We start from the raw sequence: 21,016 nt of genomic DNA on the forward strand, positions 1-21,016 counted from the left end.
TCTTCGTATTTTAAATGAGGTAGAGTCTTACGAGTCGTATTTCGTCCAGAGAAGAGATAATGCCGGAAGACTCGGTTTATCTTCTATGCAAAAAATAACCGCAGCACTTAGAATGCTAACGTATGGGGTTACTGGAGATTTTATGGATGAATACATACGTATTGGTGAAAGCACCGCAATGAAGAGCCTAAAAAGATTCTCTGAGACAATAGTAAGTGTTTTTTCAGATAAATATTTGTGGTCTCTAAATGCTAATGATATAGCCCGATTGCTGTTGGTTGGTGAACAACGAGGATTCCCAGGAATGCTCAGAAGCATTGAATACTTCCACTTTGCCCACCGTAAGTGGGGTCGAGTTGAGGATCTTGACTAAGGAGGTTCGTGAAGTACATACTTGGAACGTCTTGTGAATCCATCTCTAAAAAAATATATAGAAATTAGAAAAGATATCACCTTGATGTTTGGTTTTTGATCAGGGCTCAGGAACCGAATGACAATACAAAAGATAAGATTGCCACCCACTCATGACTGCAACAACCAGTTGTCAGTACTTATTGGCCGTCCGGGTTACCTATCCACTAAGGAGATGGCAATCTATATGATGTATTCCTACATGAGATTGTCAAATCCATGATCGATCTTTTTCTGTAAAATCTCCTCTTATGTCTTCCTCGGTTTTCGTCCCACCTGAAACAAAAACAATCACTGTATTTGTCCCATGCATATGTGTAGTTGAGAAACAACGGTGGAAAGATTTCTAGGCACTTGGCTAAGAATGAAGAAGCGTGAGCAAAGCATCCCTCTACTCCATTTCTCCTTGTTTTCCATGTTCTTCTTCTGTCCTTTGGTCTTCTCTGAACTATCCTCAAACCAAAGAAAAGCCATGATCGATCTTTCTAATCTCCTTAACAAAACAGATTTATCATGGAATATTAGCAAGGACCCATGCTCATGGAACGGAGTTAACTGCAGCTCTGGGAATTCTTCCATAACCGAAATCTCTCTTCCGGGCTTTTCCCTCTCTTCCTCAGACTTTCTGCCTCGTCTTTGCCAGATAGATTCTTTGAGGAGTATTGATGTCTCCAACAATGTTCTGACCTTAATCCCGGAGGAATTCATCAAGGATTGCGGTAAGATTGGAGGGCTGGAGCTCTTGAATATTAGCAGAAACAGGTTGGTTGGTCCTCCCTACTTTTCAAGTATTCGTTGGGTTGATGTTCTTGGACCTGTCTTTCAATTCATTGAATGGAAGCATTAATTTACAGTTAGATGGATTGATTGCCCTCAAAAGTTTGAATCTTAGTGCCAACCGTTTCAGTGGCCCTATCCCTACCAATCTTGGGAAAGCCATGGTTTTAGAGCAGCTTGAGCTCTCTGCGAATGCCTTTGAAGGTCGAATTCCTGATCAAATAATGGGTTACCGGAATTTGACTCTGATTGACTTAGGTATAAATAAGCTTTCCGGCCCTGTTCCTGATAGAATTAAAGAATTCTCTAAATTGGAAGTTTTGATTCTATCTTCCAATAACTTCGCGGGCCAAATCCCAGCAACCATTTCAAATATCAGCACCCTTACACGTTTTGCAGCCAATCAAAACAACTTTGACGGTACAATTCCCAGTGGAATTACAAGAATCCTCAAGAAGTTAGACCTTAGTTATAACAAGTTAAGCGGGTCGATTCCTACAGACATGTTGTCGCCGTCAAATTTGCAGTCTATAGATTTGTCTTATAATTCGTTAAAGGGATTGATACCTTCAAACATATCTCCAAGTTTGGTCAGGTTGAGATTGGGAAGCAATTCTTGTTGGGAATGGACCGAACAGACAATGGCTAAGTTGAAGCAAACAATAGCGGAAGCAACAAAAGAAATGACAATCACACAAAGAACACCAAGATTTAAGTGGTTCAGCTCAATGTGAGCCTACGTCCACTGTCGGGGTCGGTTTCAAACGATTTCACTATGAACAAAAGTGGAGTACAAGAGTATTGATCACAAAAATCCTTAATCCTAAAGCCTCAATACACTCAATGGACTCTTAGGATTGTATACAAAAGGATTCTCAAAACTCTCTCAAGCTGGCTGCTGAAGGGCACTTCAAAATGAAGAGAAAATGATGTATTTATAGGACAAGGCGCTAGTCAGAACATTCGCTCGAGCGGACGTCGAGCGAAGTGTCGAGCGCACGTTAGGGTTGCATTCTCGCTCGAGCAGACTGTCGAGCGGAGGTCGAGCGAAACTCTCTGGAAGATTTCGCTCGAGCGGACTGTCGAGCGGAGGTCGAGCGAAACTCTCTGGAAGATTTCGCTCGAGCGGACTGTCGAGCGGAGGTCGAGCGGAACTCTCTGGATGAGTTCGCTCGAGCGGATGTCGAGCGGCACTGTAGCGGAACTGTAGCAAACCCCAAAAAACACATTTTCAGCAGGAAATCAAGCCAAACTCAACAAATCTCCACCTTGGCTTGAATTCCGTCAAGCCTAAACAAAAAACCATTAACCAAGAAACCGAAACCCCTCCACCAAATCCCCTAAGGGAATGACATATCCCGAACACCAACCAAGTCCAAGCAAAGTTTGAACTTGTATACTGGAACTGGCTTTGTCATCATATCTGCTGGATTCTCAGTAGTAGCAATCTTCTGAATTTCTAACACGCCCTCTGTAACAACTTCCCGAAGGAAATGATACCTGACATCAATATGCTTTGTCCTCTCATGATACATTTGATTTTTGGTCAAATGTATTGCACTTTGGCTGTCACAAAATACTGAAATTGCATCCTGCTGTAATCCTAAATCACTGATCAAACCTTTCAACCAAATGGCCTCCTTAACAGCCTCAGCTGCTGCCATGTACTCTGCTTCTGTAGTTGATAAAGCAACAGTAGATTGTAGTGTTGCTTTCCAACTAATAGCAGAGCCACACAAAGTGAAAACATACCCTGTCAATGATCTTCTCTTATCCAAGTCCCCAGCATAATCAGAATCAACATAACCAACCACCCTTGAATGGTAGTCAGTTTCTCTATCAAATATTAAACCAAGGTTCGAAGTACCTTTCAGATACCTGAGTATCCATTTCACAGCCTGCCAATGAGCTCTACCCGGGTTAGCCATGTACCTGCTAACAACACTCACTGCCTGTGAAATATCTGGACGAGTACAAACCATTGCATACATAATACTGCCAACTGCACTGGAATAAGGAACACTAGCCATGAAGCTTTCCTCCTCATCTGTCTGAGGAGATAGGGATGCTGAAAGTTTAAAATGTGTAGCAAGTGGTGTACTTACTGGTTTGGAATCAGACATTCCAAACCTCCGAAGAACTTTCTCAATGTACTTTCCTTGAGACAAATACAACTTTCCAGTTTTCCTATCTCTGTGGATCTCCATCCCCAAGATCTTCTTTGCAGCACCTAAGTCTTTCATTTCAAACTCATTTCTAAGTTGAGTTTTCAGCAAACTAATGTCAGATATGCTTTTAGCAGCAATAAGCATATCATCAACATAAAGTAGCAAATAGATGAAAGACCCATTAGGTAACTGCCTATAATAAACGCAACAATCATGGCTACTCCTCTCATAGCCATGATCTATCATAAAAGAGTCAAAGCGTTTATACCATTGCCTCGGAGACTGTTTTAAACCATACAATGACTTCTTCAATCTGCACACATGATCTTCTTTGCCTTGAACAATGAACCCCTCTGGCTGATGCATGTAAATGGTCTCCTCCAGGTCACCATGCAGGAACGTTGTTTTAACATCAAGTTGCTGAAGCTCTAAGTCATGTGCTGCCACTATGGCAAGCAACACCCTGATCGAACTGTGTTTCACAACTGGAGAGAAAACTTCGTTGAAGTCAATGCCTTCTCTCTGACTATAGCCTTTTGCAACCAAGCGTGCCTTGTACCTTGCATCTGCAACATCTTGGATTCCCTCTTTCCTTTTGAAAACCCATTTGCAACCAACAGTCTTCGTCTTCTTAGGCAACTTAACCAAATCCCAAGTTTGGTTCTTGTGAAGAGACTCAATCTCCTCAGTCATTGCTGCGCACCATTGTGCACACTCCTTACTTTTGACAGCTTCCGAATAACTGGAAGGCTCTTGACCATCTATGTCCTCTGCTGTAGTAAGTGCATACATCACCATATCTGCATGAGCATATCTTTGAGGTGGCCTGATCTGCCTCCTTTGTCTACCAGTAGCAATACTGTAATCTTGCTCACACTGTGCGCCATCATCAAAATCAGGATCATGCTCATCTGAAGTGACATGATCTTGGGTGTCGTCTGGCACCCCCTTTGAAGCCTCAACCTGTGACTCCACCTTCTTGCCATTGCTCTGCTCTTCACCTGTAGACACAGTAAACTCCTTCCTCGGATTAAGCATGGATTGTTCATCAAATACTACATCCCTACTAATTACAAGCTTAGGTGATTTGGGATCAGTACACCATAACCTAAATCCTTTCACCCCACTAGCATATCCAATGAATATGCCCTTCTTTGCCCTTGGCTCAAGTTTTCCATCATTAACATGGAAATATGCAGGACAACCAAAAACTTTCAAATTTGAATAATCAGAGGGAGTACCTGACCATACCTCATTTGGAGTTTTTAAACCAATAGCTGTGGCTGGAGAGCGGTTAACCAAATAGCAAGCTGTGTTGACTGCTTCAGCCCAAAAATCTTTAGACAAGTCGGAGTTTGAAAGCATACTACGGGCTCTCTCCAAGAGAGTCCTATTCATCCGCTCAGCTACTCCATTTTGTTGTGGAGTATGTCTCACTGTGTGGTGCCTCACTATGCCTTCATTTTTGCAGAATTCATCAAAATCACCTCCGCAAAATTCCATACCATTGTCGGTTCGGAGTCGCTTAACCTTCTTGCCTGTCTGATTTTCAATCAAAACCTTCCATTGTTTAAAGTTAGCAAATACATCGCTCTTACGTTTCAGAAAATAAGTCCAAACCTTCCGTGAATAATCATCAATAAAGGTAAGCAAATACTGGGCTCCACCTTTCGATGGAACTGAAGATGGACCCCAAAGATCAGAATGAATATAGTCCACAGTACTTTTAGTTCTGTGAACTCCTGTAGTAAACTGAACCCTGCACTGTTTTCCAAACACACAATGTTCATAGAATTCAAGTTTTCCTATCTTCTGATTGCACAACAAATCCTGCTTACTCAGGATAGACATCCCCTTTTCACTCATGTGACCCAAACGCATGTGCCATAGACGGGTGTTGTCTGAGTCTGGATTATCTGAAACAGACACTGCAGCTGTACCTGTCAATGTACTCCCCTGAAGGAAATAAAGACCATCTGTCATATCTCCTCTCATTACAATCATGGAGCCCTTACTGACTTTAATAGCTCCACCTTCACCGGTGTACCGGAAACCTAAAGAATCAAGAGTGCCCAAGGAAATAAGATTTTTCTTCAAATCTGGGATGTGTCGAACATTAGACAATGTCCTGACAATCCCATCAAACATCTTAATCCTAACTGAACCAATCCCAACAATTTTACATGCCATATCATTTCCCATCAAAACGGAGCCACCGTTGACTGACTCATAGGTAGTGAACCAGTCCCTCTTGGGACACATATGAAAAGTACAAGCTGAGTCCATGACCCACTTGTCACCATAGCGACTATTTGAGCCACTAATTGCTAGAACAATATCTACGCCGTTAGACTTTTCATCAGCAACGCTAACAGCATTAGAAGAACTAGTGCCTTCCTCTCTATTTTTCAATTTAGAACACTCATTTTTGTAATGACCAAATTTATGACAGTAATGACATTTAACATTTTTCTTGTTAAATTTCGACTGTGAACTGCCCCTGGATTTACTCCTGTTCTTCTCTGCACTTCTCTCATGTGATCTACCCCTACTAGATGAACCCTTAACAAACAAACCACTGGCTTGACTATCCGTGCCTTGTACACCCAATTTTGTTCTCAACTCCTTAGAGTTCAAAACAGATTTTACATCTACCAAAGAGATGGTGTCTCTACCATACAACATCGAGTTTACAAAATTTTCAAATGATACCGGCAACGAACACAACACAATTAATGCTTGATCCTCATCATCAAGCTTAATATCAATATTCCTCAAATCCATGATAATCTTATTAAATTCATCTAAGTGTTCAGAGATAGGAGTACCTTCCTTCATTCTGAGTGTGTATAACCGTTGCTTCAAATACAAACGGTTGGTGAGCGACTTTTTCATATACAAGCTCTCAAGCTTGGACCAAAGACCGAAAGCGGTCTCCTCATCGGCAACCTCCCTCAAAACTCCATCTGATAGTGACAACAAAATGACACTATGTGCCTTCTCATCTTCTTCTTTTGACGATGCAGGAGAATCCTCGGATACCTTCACCTCCAAAGCTTTCGACAAGCCTTGTTGTCGTAACAAAGCCTTCATCTTGATGCGCCATAAGCTAAAGCTGTTTTGACCGTCGAATTTCTCCACTTCAAACTTTGCCATAGCCATTCCTCAAGATTTTTGCAAAGAGCTTGACTCTCTGATACCAGTTTGTTGGGAATGGACCGAACAGACAATGGCTAAGTTGAAGCAAACAATAGCGGAAGCAACAAAAGAAATGACAATCACACAAAGAACACCAAGATTTAAGTGGTTCAGCTCAATGTGAGCCTACGTCCACTGTCGGGGTCGGTTTCAAACGATTTCACTATGAACAAAAGTGGAGTACAAGAGTATTGATCACAAAAATCCTTAATCCTAAAGCCTCAATACACTCAATGGACTCTTAGGATTGTATACAAAAGGATTCTCAAAACTCTCTCAAGCTGGCTGCTGAAGGGCACTTCAAAATGAAGAGAAAATGATGTATTTATAGGACAAGGTGCTAGTCAGAACATTCGCTCGAGCGGACGTCGAGCGAAGTGTCGAGCGCACGTTAGGGTTGCATTCTCGCTCGAGCGGACTGTCGAGCGGAGGTCGAGCGAAACTCTCTGGAAGATTTCGCTCGAGCGGACTGTCGAGCGGAGGTCGAGCGAAACTCTCTGGAAGATTTCGCTCGAGCAGACTGTCGAGCGGAGGTCGAGCGGAACTCTCTGGATGAGTTCGCTCGAGCGGATGTCGAGCGGCACTGTAGCGGAACTGTAGCAAACCCCAAAAAACACATTTTCAGCAGGAAATCAAGCCAAACTCAACAATTCTCTTGATGGGCCAATCCCTTCTTCGGTGTTTGGAAAACTTGAGAAGTTGATGTACCTAGAGCTGGACAACAATAACTTGACCGGGCTTATACCTCCGGATTTGGGTTCTTGCCTGAGCTTGGCACTGTTGAATTTGGCGGGCAATGACCTTACTGGTACTTTACCGGGACAGTTGGGAAATCTAAGCCGTCTTCAAGTTATGAAGCTTCAATCCAACAGGCTGGTTGGAGAAATCCCGGTTGAAATTGCTCAACTACAGAAATTGTCTGCACTGAATGTCAGCTGGAATTTGCTGAACGGTTCAATACCTTCTTCGATTTCAAGCTTGCGATACCTTACTAACTTGGACTTACAAGGTAACAATCTCAGTGGTTCGATACCAGACGGTATTTACCGTTTGAATTCTCTGTTAGAACTCCAGCTTGGAGAAAACCAACTTACCGGTGAGATTCCAGTGTTGCCGACAACATTGCAGATTGCTCTAAATCTCAGCAGCAACCTCCTTGTGTGAAGTATTCCATTTACTTTTTCACGGCTTACAGGATTAGAAGTTTTGGATCTCTCAAACAATCGAGGGGAAATTCCAACGTTTCTGACTGAAATGAGATGCTTGACACGGTTGCTACTTTCTAACAATCAACTATCTGGAATTATTCCAAAGTTTCAGTCATGGCTTACTGTTGAAGCAAGTGGAAATGAGCATCTTATTAACACTACAACATCAAACACTTCACCAAAATCGGCCAAGAAGGGAAAATCAGTTGCCGCTTCGATTCTGGTTGGGTTTGCAGCAACTCTTTTCACTGTTGGGGCAGTCACAATCACAGGCCTTGCTATATCAATGTCAAGACGATATTACAGGGTTAATGATGAACAACCACAATCCGCAGATGATCTTTGTAATGACCCTACTTAATAATTATAAGGTTGAGATATTAATAATTTTTAAATTATTAGTCCTAAATTATATTTAATGGGCCATATTAGATAAGCTCACTAGCGATAAATTATTGAGGCTGATTAAAAATTTTAATTGGACTAAATAACTAGTTTAAATTCTATTTATTATTTATTGAACGAATTAGACTTATTTTAGAATTTAAAGATCGGTTATTAGGAATTTATTTCAATTTAAAATCATCACTGATTTAAGTTCTCTACGTAGTCTCAGTCATTGCCAATCCTACATTAAATGAGCTACTAAATTATATTTTTAAATTCAAACTCTCTTCTTAAATGATTGTGACTGAGTCCAACTCGAACTTATCGGCATCCTCTTCCAACAAAGATACAACTCTATAAGTCATCTTCACGTTAAAACTCTTTAACCGAGTCCAACGCAAGCTGGTCGTCACCCTCTTGCAAAATTCTCTATAAATAGCTCCCTTCCACATGTTATTTCGGCAAAAAACCATAAATCCCATAATCCAACACCGTGATCGACTTTGTGTTAGAAATTTTAGGAAGCAACACTACAAGGTAGGTAGCATGATCATAAAATTAGGATTAGTACATGTTAGTTAGTTATATATATTATTATTAAAGTCAATGTTTACGTACCACGCATGTCATGATATTTGCAAGCACGTCATTCATCACATTTCATTCCACATAGTATAGTTATGTATGTATTATGTATCTCACATTACATAAGACACGTAAATTTTCATAAGATCAAGTATAAGATAAGCTCATAATAGTTACATCAGATGGTCATTCAGTTGCATGGTATCAATACAATTTCACGGTGGGCGGACTCAAGCGTTGTCCATCGTAGTAATCTAGAGTATCGATTTGTTATAGTAGGGGAAGTTAGTGCACAACTTATAGAGTGCACAATTGGTTTGTGAGTTTTTTTGTTTTTCTTTATTTTGAATTTCTTTCAACTTCTTGATGTTAAACTCTTTGATTATGTTTTTATTCAGTTTTATTATGAACTACTCTCCATTTTCTAGGGCTATGATAGTACGATGTAGCCTAACTATGATTATGTGAATCTTTCTTTAATTGAACTAATTTAGTAGTTGTTTCATATTGTTGTGTATTTCATTTTGAACTTAATGCATGTGAATGATTGATCAACATTTTCATGATTTGGGATTCAATTTGAGACTGAGAAGTGACAATTGTTTCATACTATGTTTGAGATACCACAAGGAATCCGTAGGATAGAGATATCTATGAACTTGTGTAATCTTTATGAGGGTTTCTTGTTCTTAATAAATTTTGACAGGTTTAGAGTTTTCACAGAGATGTAGAAAATTTTCTTGTTGGGATATTTTGTTAATGCTTGGAAAAGATTAATGAACAAATTAGAGAACCGATTATCAACAATAGTAAATAATTGCAATTAGTTCAAGTAGGAAATTAAAATAGGATAAGAAGAATCTTGTTTCCTTGATCTCAACTTGCTTATTTAATTTTGTTATTTTAAACTCTCTAGTTCAACAATTCATTCTCGTTCGAATTATCAAATAGGTTATAGTTTAATAAATGTTGGTATTTATTAGTAATTTTTCAATCATTGTGGGACAATACTCTTTCACATTCACTTTATTACTTGTTGCGATTCATGCACTTGTGATTGCAATCAACAACAACTTTGCAGACATAGTTAAGTGTGTTGGCTAGCAAGATAAGTCAGATAAGTTAGATAAATAAAATCAGTCAGTTAAGTCATATAAATTAGTCATGCATAGCATAAGCATCAGTATGATAAATCATAATTTTAAATTCTTAGCATGAAATATTTTATGAAAATCTTATGTTAAGTATGTTTACGTTATGATGGGTTTCTTACTGAGTCATCAACTTCTTTTAGTTTGTTTTTATGTTTTTAAACCACCCCAGATTAGGATATATATGACGATAGAGCTGCAAGACGAGATTTAGTCTAGGGAGGCGTGACAGTGGCCTAGGTTATGTACATAAATGTTAAGTTATGATTTTTATGGCACGGACTTTGATAAATTTTAATAAATGCTTCCACACACTCTCTTTTATAATTTCAGTATTTTAATATAAAATAATTCTATTTATTATAAAGAATCTTTGTACTTGGTGCTTCTTTAAGTTAAGTTAAGTTCCGTAGTAGCACTCTGACTTTCCTGAGAATTTCTAAAAAGGACTTTATTATTAACCATGGGGAGCGAGGTATTACAATCTTCCCCCTCCTCATATCATCCAAGGCAATCTATTAACCGCATTGGAATCCATAGATTGAATATCGACTTCACCAAAGCTATGTAAGTAGTTGGATACCCAAAAACCAATGTGCTGAAGACTAGGTTTTCAAGCTGTTACAAAGTCATCATGTCATCCCAATTAAGCTACTTTTTTAAGAGGATTAATTAGAGTGATAAGATATTCCAATTCGGTAGCCAAGATAAATAGGCCTATTCATCTGGTCCAGAACTTGGATAAACGGGTTTCGGCCTGGGTTTTGTAACAGCCCGCTAGAAATTCAATGGTGTAATTTCTATAGACTTTAGGAACCTCGTGAAAACCCCATAAGTTTTCACAAATCGACCAATCGCACATGTTTTAGTTTGTCAACAAATTCAGTGTTATCACTCACTATGGTGACAGAATTACAATTTTAATTGTTTGAGATAGTTAGAAGTGTCAGAATACGTTATGGTCTACGTCACTAGACTCAGTTGAATATTTAGAATTTTTTGGCACAATAACTCATTTTTATAATTTTGGACGAAACAGTTGTTCGAAACTATGAATTTATTTTTAGAGGCACTTCGGGGTTGAGTTTTGGTAAACTGTAGGTTAATATGAATATTTAGAATTTTTTAGTACTAAGTTTATTACGCATTTTTGTGGAGTGAATAGTAACCTCGATAAGCATACTAAGTACAGTATTTTTAAAATCACAGTGAGGAATGTGCAAATTAGGTTAGAGAAGTTTTATTTGGACACTTGGCAAGATCTTAGCCACACATAGTGAATAGTATTAGACACTTGGCACAAAGAGGAACTATTAGATGGATTTGTGAAGGAAATCAAGGTATGAGATCATGCTACCTAAGCAAGACTTTTTTCATCTGATCAACCAAATTGAGTCAGATCAAAGAGGGTTTCAACCCTAGTGAAATCCTAAATGGTTGGAATCCAATTGAAACCCCAAAAACTTGGTTAAAATTAAAATCCTAAACAGTTTCCCCAAACCCTAAAGTTGGCCTTCAAACCCTTTTTGATCCAATTTCTAGCATTGCGTTTAATCACTTGATTAAATCACTTCCACATGCTATTAATTTCTAAAATTATTGTTATGACATCATTATCCAACCTTTTAAACCTTGGTAATTTGATTGGGCCAAGAAAAAATTGGATTTGGGGTTGATAGCATCTCAAAACCTAACCAAAACCCTTTTAAACCACAAATTGAAGTCCACTTAGTTGAGGCCCACCAAGGCCCACGAATTTGGCCACCTTGACAAAACTTCTTGAAGAAATTTTCTCCTCCACATGGAAGACCATCTACTGCCCTTGGCTGCACCCAATAGTATCTTGATGGGAAGGAGAATCCACCTTATCAACCTCCATACCTCACAGCTTCTGTAGGCAGTTCCTTACCCCTCACTCTTCTCCACTTTATGTCACATATTCACCTCAAATCAAGGTCCATTCAAGTCCATATCTCTCCCCTCCAGAAGTTTTGAGTCGTGCAAGACACACTTCCTTCTCTTTTATCACTTCTTCACCCCATTCTTAGAGAGAAACCCAAAAGAGCTCTCTCGGACAGATTTCTGGATCTTTGTAAGTATTTTCACATGATAATGCCTTCATAAAAGTTGTTCTTCTTTGAGTCTAGTTTCCTTAGGTATATTATTCATCTCATTTGATGGTATTTTTTTGGTCCAAAGTATTTTTAACCATAGAAAGGTCATTCTGGGCGTAAAACTAGAGAGTATGCTATGTTTTGAAGTTTTTGACCAAGCTAATGGACATATCTTGATCCGAAAATTTTATGGAGTGTTGTTAGCATATATTTATGAGTTTCCATTGAGGTTTTGTTGCATGAATAAAGTTTTTTATGATAGATTTTCTTAGATCTAGAAACTTAAAAACTGGAAGTGGAAAAACAGTTTTTGTTGGAGAAAGTTTGAATATTTTAAGATTTGATCTTACTCTAAAGGCTTTGATATTTTTATATGACGTTATTTTCATGTCAGGATGTTATCTTGAAGATATTTAGTATTATTTTCAAAGATATGATTTTTCTATGCAAGATGATTTCGGTTAGGCCTAAGATTTGATGTTTTTGGATTAGATCTATGTTTTATTGATTTTTTAGCCATGTGATTTTAAGTTTGATGGTTAGATATTCTTTAGGACACATTTTTAAATCAATTGATGCTTTATTTCGAAGATCTCACATACTTAAGCCATTAATCAAGAGATTTATCAAAACTAGTTGAGGAAAATGTTTTTGTTTTTGGTCTAAGTGTAAAACCAAAAACTCTAAGTGTTATTTTGTGACTTTGGTGACTTTAGTTTGATGATTTAAAGCATGTTTGATCTTAAGATGATGTTATGAATATGTTAGAAGTAAGATTTTATTTTTTGGAATTCTTGGAGATGTTTTAATTTAGAATCAAAGCATGGTTTTTTGGAATTGTGATTCAAGTGTTTGGATAGTTTTACAAAAAGTTTGGTGTTGATTATTAGCTTTTTCTGAATGTATGTTTTAAGTATGATTTTAAACTTAGGATAGGAAGATCCTTGTTGTAAAATTTTGGGTTAAGCATGAGTTTTGAAGTTGTAAGGAATTGCAGCAAAAATCAAATGAAATGGCCTATGGATGTTTTGGCCATAGTGTGTTTTCCATAATTGTGATTTGTTTTAAATTTTTCTGAATTGATATTTGAATTTAGTAGAAAATTTATGTGAGGAATGTAAATTTTAGAAATTTTTAGAGTTAAGATGTGAAATCCTTAAGTTAGGGGTAAAATGACCATTTTTTCACATGTAGAGGGTAAAATAGTAATTTTATTCTCTAAGTTAGCTTGTTTTCATGTTTCTAATTGTTAGTAATTAAATTTCTAACTTTTACAATATCCTCTTATAGTTTCTCGTATTTCGCACTTTATTCTCGTAGAACGCGATGATCGAGGTAAGTATGCTTTTAACTTACTATCAATTTATTGTGTATGTATGATGGGTAAGGGAACTACAATTTATGTATGTATGTTATCATATATGTCATGCCATGCCACGTCATTACATGTTTATCTGTTATGCATGATTTATTTTGTCATAAATATTTATTTGTTACACAATCTATTCTGTCACGTAATGCTATATGTTATAAGTATGCCATGTTAAGTATGTTACATGTTACATGTATGTCATATCATGTAATATTCACTATTACCAGTATGTCATGTTAAGTAAAGAAGTCAGTTAAGTTTATGTTAAGTTAAGTTTCAGATTACGTTTATTTTAAGTTATTCATGTCAATCACCATCCTAGTGGAACTCTTTTGTTCATACTGGAGTGTCTAAATAGGTGTGAAGTTCTCTGGGTTGATGAAGCACAGTCAACAAGTTGCGAATGAGACCTAACTAGCTGGTCACCGGAGCGCGCCAGACGCTAACGACGATGGAGCCATCTTTTATTTTACGTGTGTTCACAGCAAGTGTGGCACAAATAATTCATGGGGCCACAACAACTGTAAAGCATGAAGTATGGGGCCACAACAACTGTGGAGCATACACTACGTGAGACACAGCAATTATGACACATAGAATACGTGGGGCCACAACAACTATGGAGTACGTATTAACGCATTCATAGCTGGTGTAGATACTTGTATTGTGATGCAGTAATCGGCAGGGACACATGGCTCAAGGGGACTCGTGTAGCACCCATATGTCACGTTATTAATTAAGTCTATTGAACAAGATTTCAAGTTCATGTCAAGAAGTTAAGAATAAGCAATCATGGTTAACCCCATGAGATAAGAATAAGTTTCAGATCAAGTTCATGTTATGTTATGTTCACGTACATGTTATGTTCATGTTCACGTTAAGTTTCAAGTTTATGTTCATATCATGTTATGTTTACGTTTATGCTATGTTCAAGCTCACGTTCATGTTATGTTATATTCATGTTCACATTATGTTTCAAGTTCACGCTCATGTTATGTTGCTAGCCAATGTTATATTATAAGTTTAAGTTCATGTCATGTCAAGTCAAGTTCAGTTCACGTTTCAATTCAGGTTATGTCAGTTATGCCATGCTATATGTCAAGTTGTGCTATGCTTACTTATGACTTTAATTATGCATTCATACTTTTAATGCCATGCATGCATCATTAACTTGTGTGGGAGTTTCTTGTTAACTTACTCAGATTTGTAATCAAATCTCACTATGGTAGTCCCAACTACAATTCCCCTCAAATGGTAGGCGATGTGTTAGGATCAGAGCAGGGAGAGGACATTGGTAGACTGAAGGAGTTTGACTAGATACCGCAGACATGACACGGAGCTTACAGCTTCCATAGTTAGTTTTTGGACAGTACTCTGGCCTCGTTAGTTGAGTTACACAAGTTATTTGACGAACTTCTTCAGTAGTGTATTTTGTTAATGTAAATATGGAGTATGGCCTCCCATGCTTTTGAGATTACAGTTTTATGAGACTCGTACTGAAATTATGGATGTTTATTTTGTTAAGTATGATTGGATTATGATTTAACTATTTGAGATACTATAAGTTTGATGCATAGTATTGCTAAAAAAAAAAAATTATCCGCTGCGAATATTGCATAATGCTAAATACATATTAGGAACATTACATCTTATATGTTATGAACCCCTAGGTAACCTTGTGTTGTATGTCCCGATGCTTCGGATGTCCATCCAATCCCAAATGGAATTTGAGGGCGTCACAGGTTTGATCCGGGCCAGTACCAAGATAAAAATAATCCTAGTACACCAGGTTAGGGAACCTCATTCAAACCTAGAACCCAAGTTTAAAACCAGATACTTTTTCTTTTTTAACAACCTACAGTAGTACTATACACGTATGTTTGAACATTGTGGATGTGGATGGGCACTTTTTTCAATTTTTTTTTTTTAAATTGTTGTACAAAAACTCTCATGCATGTATCAGTATCACATATTATTTATTAAAAAAGAAGATAGAGTACTACTGTAGGTTGTTAAAAGAAACATCAAAACATTCAAACGGAAAAAAAAAAAAGAAAAAAAAAAGAACTAGGTACAAGCTAGAAACCCGGGTTCCTGATTTTTAAAACTGATTTCATCTGAGTTCCAGCCTAGGTTTGAAACCTGGGTTCTAGTCTGGGTATACCCAGATTCTTGAGCCAGAACCTAGATGAATAGTACTAACGCTAAATTCTGGCAAGAGTTGGAGGTTTTGGGGAATATGAGCAATTCAAATGTGATGACTAGTTTAGCCTAAGTTTTGTTTCTCTCTCCCTTTTTTTATTTTTTATTTTTATTTTTATTTTTTTTAAAGAAGAGCAAATGTTACATGTCCATGAGTGACCTCTTCCCGATTTTTTAAAAAAATCCTCACTTATGGTGGAGGAATACCCTGAGTACAATCCAACATACTTGCGATATTACATCTTAGATGCCAACAATTTTCCAAGCCAAAACCAATACAAAAATTATTATAAACGTAAATAAGGAAGCTCCCAACAATCCGTTCGCAGCAAACCTCTAAGCATCCCACTTCCTATCTCTGCTCCAGTAAACAACCAAAAATTATTAAAAGCACCTTGTTTGGCAAGAAAATCTGCAACCATGTTAGCTTATCCAAAAATATGACAAATACTGCAATTCAAGGCATCAAACAACATTTTAATTTCTTCCAAAAAATTCCACAAATACTAAAGGTTACACTCTCTGGATTGGATCCATCCCACTAGAACTGCCGAATCCGATTCCACCATAACATTTCTAAATCCCATATGGTGAGCCATGTGGAGGCCATCCAAAAGAGCACATCCCTCAGCGACGTTATTGGATGCCACGCCATAATGGGTTGCAAAACCCGCCATGGTTCGACCCTTATCATCCTGGAGAATGCCTCCCCCGCCAACCATCCCAGGATTACTAAGAGAAATCCAATCAATATTTAGCTTGACACCACCCTTTCTCGGTTTCTTCCAAGCAACAGCCTTCACACTTTTCATTTTACCTGGAACAAAGGGAACATTTAATTCCTTAAGAATTGCTAGATCTCGAGGATGCATCTGTGTGAATTTATGATCTTGAAGGAACACATCTAACAAGGCTATCTTCACCCACCGAACCACCCCTCGCCAATTAGTAATTTCGTCATCCATCCGTGCAGCACACTGTGCTCGCCACAGTGCCCAAGTGATAATAATAGGTAAAAGCCCTCAGCACACACCTGTTTGTGAAGCAAGTTTTTTCTGTTGACAATGCTTATTTGTTTAATGAATTTTCTCCAAAGGGAACCCTTTTTGACGTTCTTTATGGTAGCCTGGAAAATGCTTTGAATTGGGCAAGCAGATACAGCATAGTGGTTGGAGTCACTCATGGTCTTTCCTTTCTGCAGGGTTTTGCCCCCGGCTCAATACTACTACTTGATCTATCAATTGGAAACATCATGCTGAAGTCCCTCAAGGAGCCTCAAATTGGAGATATTGAGCTATGCAAGATGAACGATCCCTCAAAAGAGCACTGGAAGCCTTTTCCTCAAATTTGAGGTTTCCAAAATCACATAATACTCACAAGCCTCTAATTGTTTGCATGTTTCAATCCTTTGTGAAGTCATCTCAATTGTATAATATATTGGTTTGTTTCTGTTTAGTGACATCATATTCTTCTCCTTGGCCATGCATGCCTTCCTTCAATTGAATTCCTTTCTCAATTTGATTAATGATGTCAACTGTTAGTGTCTAAATATCTCATGTTATTTGTTGGTGGTTGGCAGAGTATGCTTACATGATGAGAGTAACAATGGTTGGGAACATTTACAGTTTTGTGGTCATTTTCCTGGAGCTGTTGAATCGAAAACTAGTTGTTAGTGAGGGAACTAAGTTGGCCCAGTGGGCCTTAAGCGACTCAGTCAAACAAGACAAATGGGATCACATCCTTGACCCTAATATCAGCAAAACATCACTTGCCATTAGAAGTCAGATGCTTAAGTCCTGAAGGTTGCTCTTGGTTGTGTAAATGTATCACTAGAAGCAAGGCCAAAGATGAAGAAAATTCCAGGGGTGTAAACCGATGTGTCGGCGTCGGTTTCGGCATCAAACTGAAACCCCACCGACATGGAAAAACGACACAAATCTCGACCGAAACCGGCCGGAGAATGGGGAGGAAACCGTCGTCCTCGGTCTCGGCATAACTCTGGTCGGTTCGTCAGCGTCATCGGTTGCTGAGGGAGAGAGAGCGAGAGAGGGCGATGAAGCCGCGGTGACTGAGATTTTTGAGACAGAGAGAGAGATAGAGAGAAAGCGAGAGAGAGAGGAGGGGGGCGGCGGCGACATTGATGTGTTAAAGAAGTTAAAGAACAGAAATGGGGAAGAAGAGAAAGGGAACGGGGCCGTAGGGTTAAACGGCGCCGTCCCTTTTATTATTTTTTTCAAATACTGAGTCCTAAAACGACGCCGTTTCACTTAAGTCTAAGTTAAACGGCGCCGTTCCATAAGTGATGTTTTTAATGCACAGGCTTTAAACGGCGTCGTTCCACTTAAATGAGTGAAACAACGCCATTTAAATAAGTATATTTTTAAAAAAAATATAAATATAAATAGTCGGCCAGTTCAGTGGTTTTTAGGGGGGTGAACCGATGCCGAACCGACCGACTACGGTTTTGCATAAATAACACTGACGGCTGACCGGTTCCCTGCCGGTTTCGGCCAGTTCCGTGCCGTGGCGGTCGGTTGGCATCAACAGCGGTCAGCGGGATCGGTTCCTGTACAGCCCTAGAAAATTCAATGCAGGCCACGAGTCATTCCTTAATTGGCTTACAGGTGGCATCAACACCCATGACAACGAATGAGAGACTAACATGTGGCCTATGGATTTCACGTGGCAATCATGCTGTTAATTTTCTAATGGTAAAATTAATGAAAGTGCTCATGTAATGCCATGTAACTAGTTGGGCCGGAGAGTTATTTCTTGTCACTTAAAAATCACATCTCACAATACATATAGAAACTCTAAAGTCTCAATGGCACATCAAAGATTAACTACTCCAATATAATTAATCTAATACACCAAAAAGTCTTAATTTAAATGACAACCCTTGAAATTACCAACTCAACATAACTTAAAACAATCCCAACTGTATAAAACTCTTCAATAATTAAATTTCCCTTTTAATACTTAATTCACTATCTTCAAATAGTCTTGCCCATGCTTCCTATTCATTATCCTCAATTGAAACATCCAAAACATCTGATAATATTTTTGAAATAAGAGATGAGTTACCAACAACTTAGTAAGCAGAGAACATATACTAGTATATAAACATGAACTATTTACAAAGTTCGAAATACATAACAAAACATTTTAAGTTTCAAAATGCATAACCAAAATATCTTATCAAAATATCATAGCGATAGTTCAAAATATTCATATACAAAACTTTTCTAGCATGGTATAATTGAATATCATTGTAAGGGGACTTTCCCTCCTGTAGACCCTAGTAACAAGCCCATGATGGACCTCATGGAAAAGGGGGGTGAGAGCCCAACCCAACCCAATGACCATCTCTAAGAGAAGTCACCGGGCCTCTACAAAGCATTGGGCCCATAAGCAAAACCAACTCATGAAAGCAACCCTCACGTAGGAAAGACGAACGATAAGGACAAACGGGATTCACTAGCCTGACACACCCCAGTAACGCCTAACTCTTGTGAACATGTACAGGCACGTGGATGAGAGATGCAGAGGACCCTCGATCTCCTGACAGCAGATATGAAAATACTCAACAATGATCACTCGCAAGCTAAAATTTAGTCAGGGAGCCATGCCACATTAATAGCGCCACCCCAGGAGCCATGCCGCATTAAAGGATTCTAGCCAAACAATAGTCGAAGTAACATGTGCTCCCTAAGGCAAGGTACGAGGTTTCCCCATCCAAAAACCTCATATAAAGCTGACCCCCATGTATGAAGAACCCTCTCTAAGCTCTGGCACTCTCGCACAGACTACTAAGGAGATATATTGACTTAAGCATCGGAGATTCCCCGGCCACTACCCGAATCTCCCCCTTTCTCTGTTTTCTTGAGTGTGCATGTGTAAAGGCTTAGACCCAAGTTTTTGAAGCCTAGTCCAAAGGCGTACAAAACAGAACAATAATAGTGGCGTTGTCTGTGGGATTCCTATAGACTTCATGTGTCCTTCATACGCCTGCGACAACCTGTTCTTAGACAACTTGAGGACAAGAAGAAGCAACATTAGTGAACATGGAAGCAAGGCTAGCGGTGATGGAACAACTGGTGAGAAAGCTGACTACCGAAGTAGAGACCCTTTAAAAAATGAGACATTTAGAGTAGCCACCAATGAACTAGAAAATGACATAGAACCAAGCAACAATGAACATGTGGAATCCAGAAACGCAAGAGGAGAAGGTTATGCAGAGGAAGAAAGGAGGAACATGCAGAGCAAGTTGCATAATCTCAAAGGGAAGTACAAAAAGATGGTAAAAAGGATCAATATGTCATCGTCAATAGACCAGTTACTCATCAAAACTACCTTGCCCTACAACACTGAGGAAATGGCAGTGCCACTGCCACCCAAGTTTTGATTTCCTTTTATGGACATGTATGACAGGACCAGGGACCCCCTTGAACACCTGGAGACCTTTAAAGCCCACATGACTCTACATGGTTTCCAAGGGAAAGTAGCTTGTGGTTCTCGCTAACTTTGAGGGGACTAGCTAGAATATGGTTCAGGTCACTAATGCCTGAATCCATAGATAGCTTTGGGGAGCTAGCCTGCCTGTTCCTCACAAAGTTTATGGCAAGCCAAAGAAGGGGTCACCCCATGGCCTATCTCCTCACCATCAAGCAGGGGGAAGATGAGGGCCTAAAGGCATACCTGTATAGGTTCAACAAAGGAGCACATGGCAAAAGATGACCAAGATGAGAAAATAACTTTGGCAGCACTCTTAGGGAGGGTATGGCCTCAATCCCAATTCATGGTAGAATTAGCCAGGAGAACTCTTGCCATGCTGCGAGAATTTATGGATCAGGCCAACAACTTTATCAACACCAAGGATGCACTCCAGACCTTGGCAAAGCTTAAGAAGAAAGATATTGGAGCAGGCTGATAGAAAGGGGAAGAAGTCAGGCAAGGACAAGGCCCGTGAAAAGACGGAGAAGAAACTACATGACAACAGGAGGGAAAAAGCCCCCACGAGAGGTGTGGGCTTTCAATTTGATCGGGCATCACTCACTATCCAAAAAGAAGACCTGCCACCACTCGAGAAGTAGGCTACAAGAGCAATAGTCACCATTATTGCATCTACCACCAATCCACCAACCATAACACAGAGGACTGCATTTCCTTGAAGGAGGAAAGAGAAGAGATGGAGCGATCAAGACCTGGTACCCTCTGGATGGAGAATGGAATAGGAGCAAAGAAGAAGGTCATGGGAGAGAAGTGTAGAAAGGCTCGATAGACCAAGGAGGAAGTAAGCCCGAGATGAAGAAGGGCCAAACGGAGGCCGCCTAATGGCCACCCCCAAGCGCTACCCCAAGAAGGCCCGCATTGGACAAAATCAAAACCATTGTGGCGGCGGAGGGGGTTGCCAGCGGGGGAGCCACCTCATTCGGTAGAAAGG

General features: G+C 39.2%; 1 pseudogene; it reads left to right on the forward strand.

The window, feature by feature from the left end:
• The first annotated feature begins 675 nt into the window (after positions 1–675).
• LOC122296724 lies at positions 676–17,444 on the forward strand (annotated as a pseudogene).
• The last annotated feature ends 3,572 nt before the right edge of the window (positions 17,445–21,016 follow it).

Source organism: Carya illinoinensis, chromosome 15 (assembly GCF_018687715.1).
Source record: "Carya illinoinensis cultivar Pawnee chromosome 15, C.illinoinensisPawnee_v1, whole genome shotgun sequence".
Classification (NCBI taxonomy): domain Eukaryota; kingdom Viridiplantae; phylum Streptophyta; class Magnoliopsida; order Fagales; family Juglandaceae; genus Carya; species Carya illinoinensis.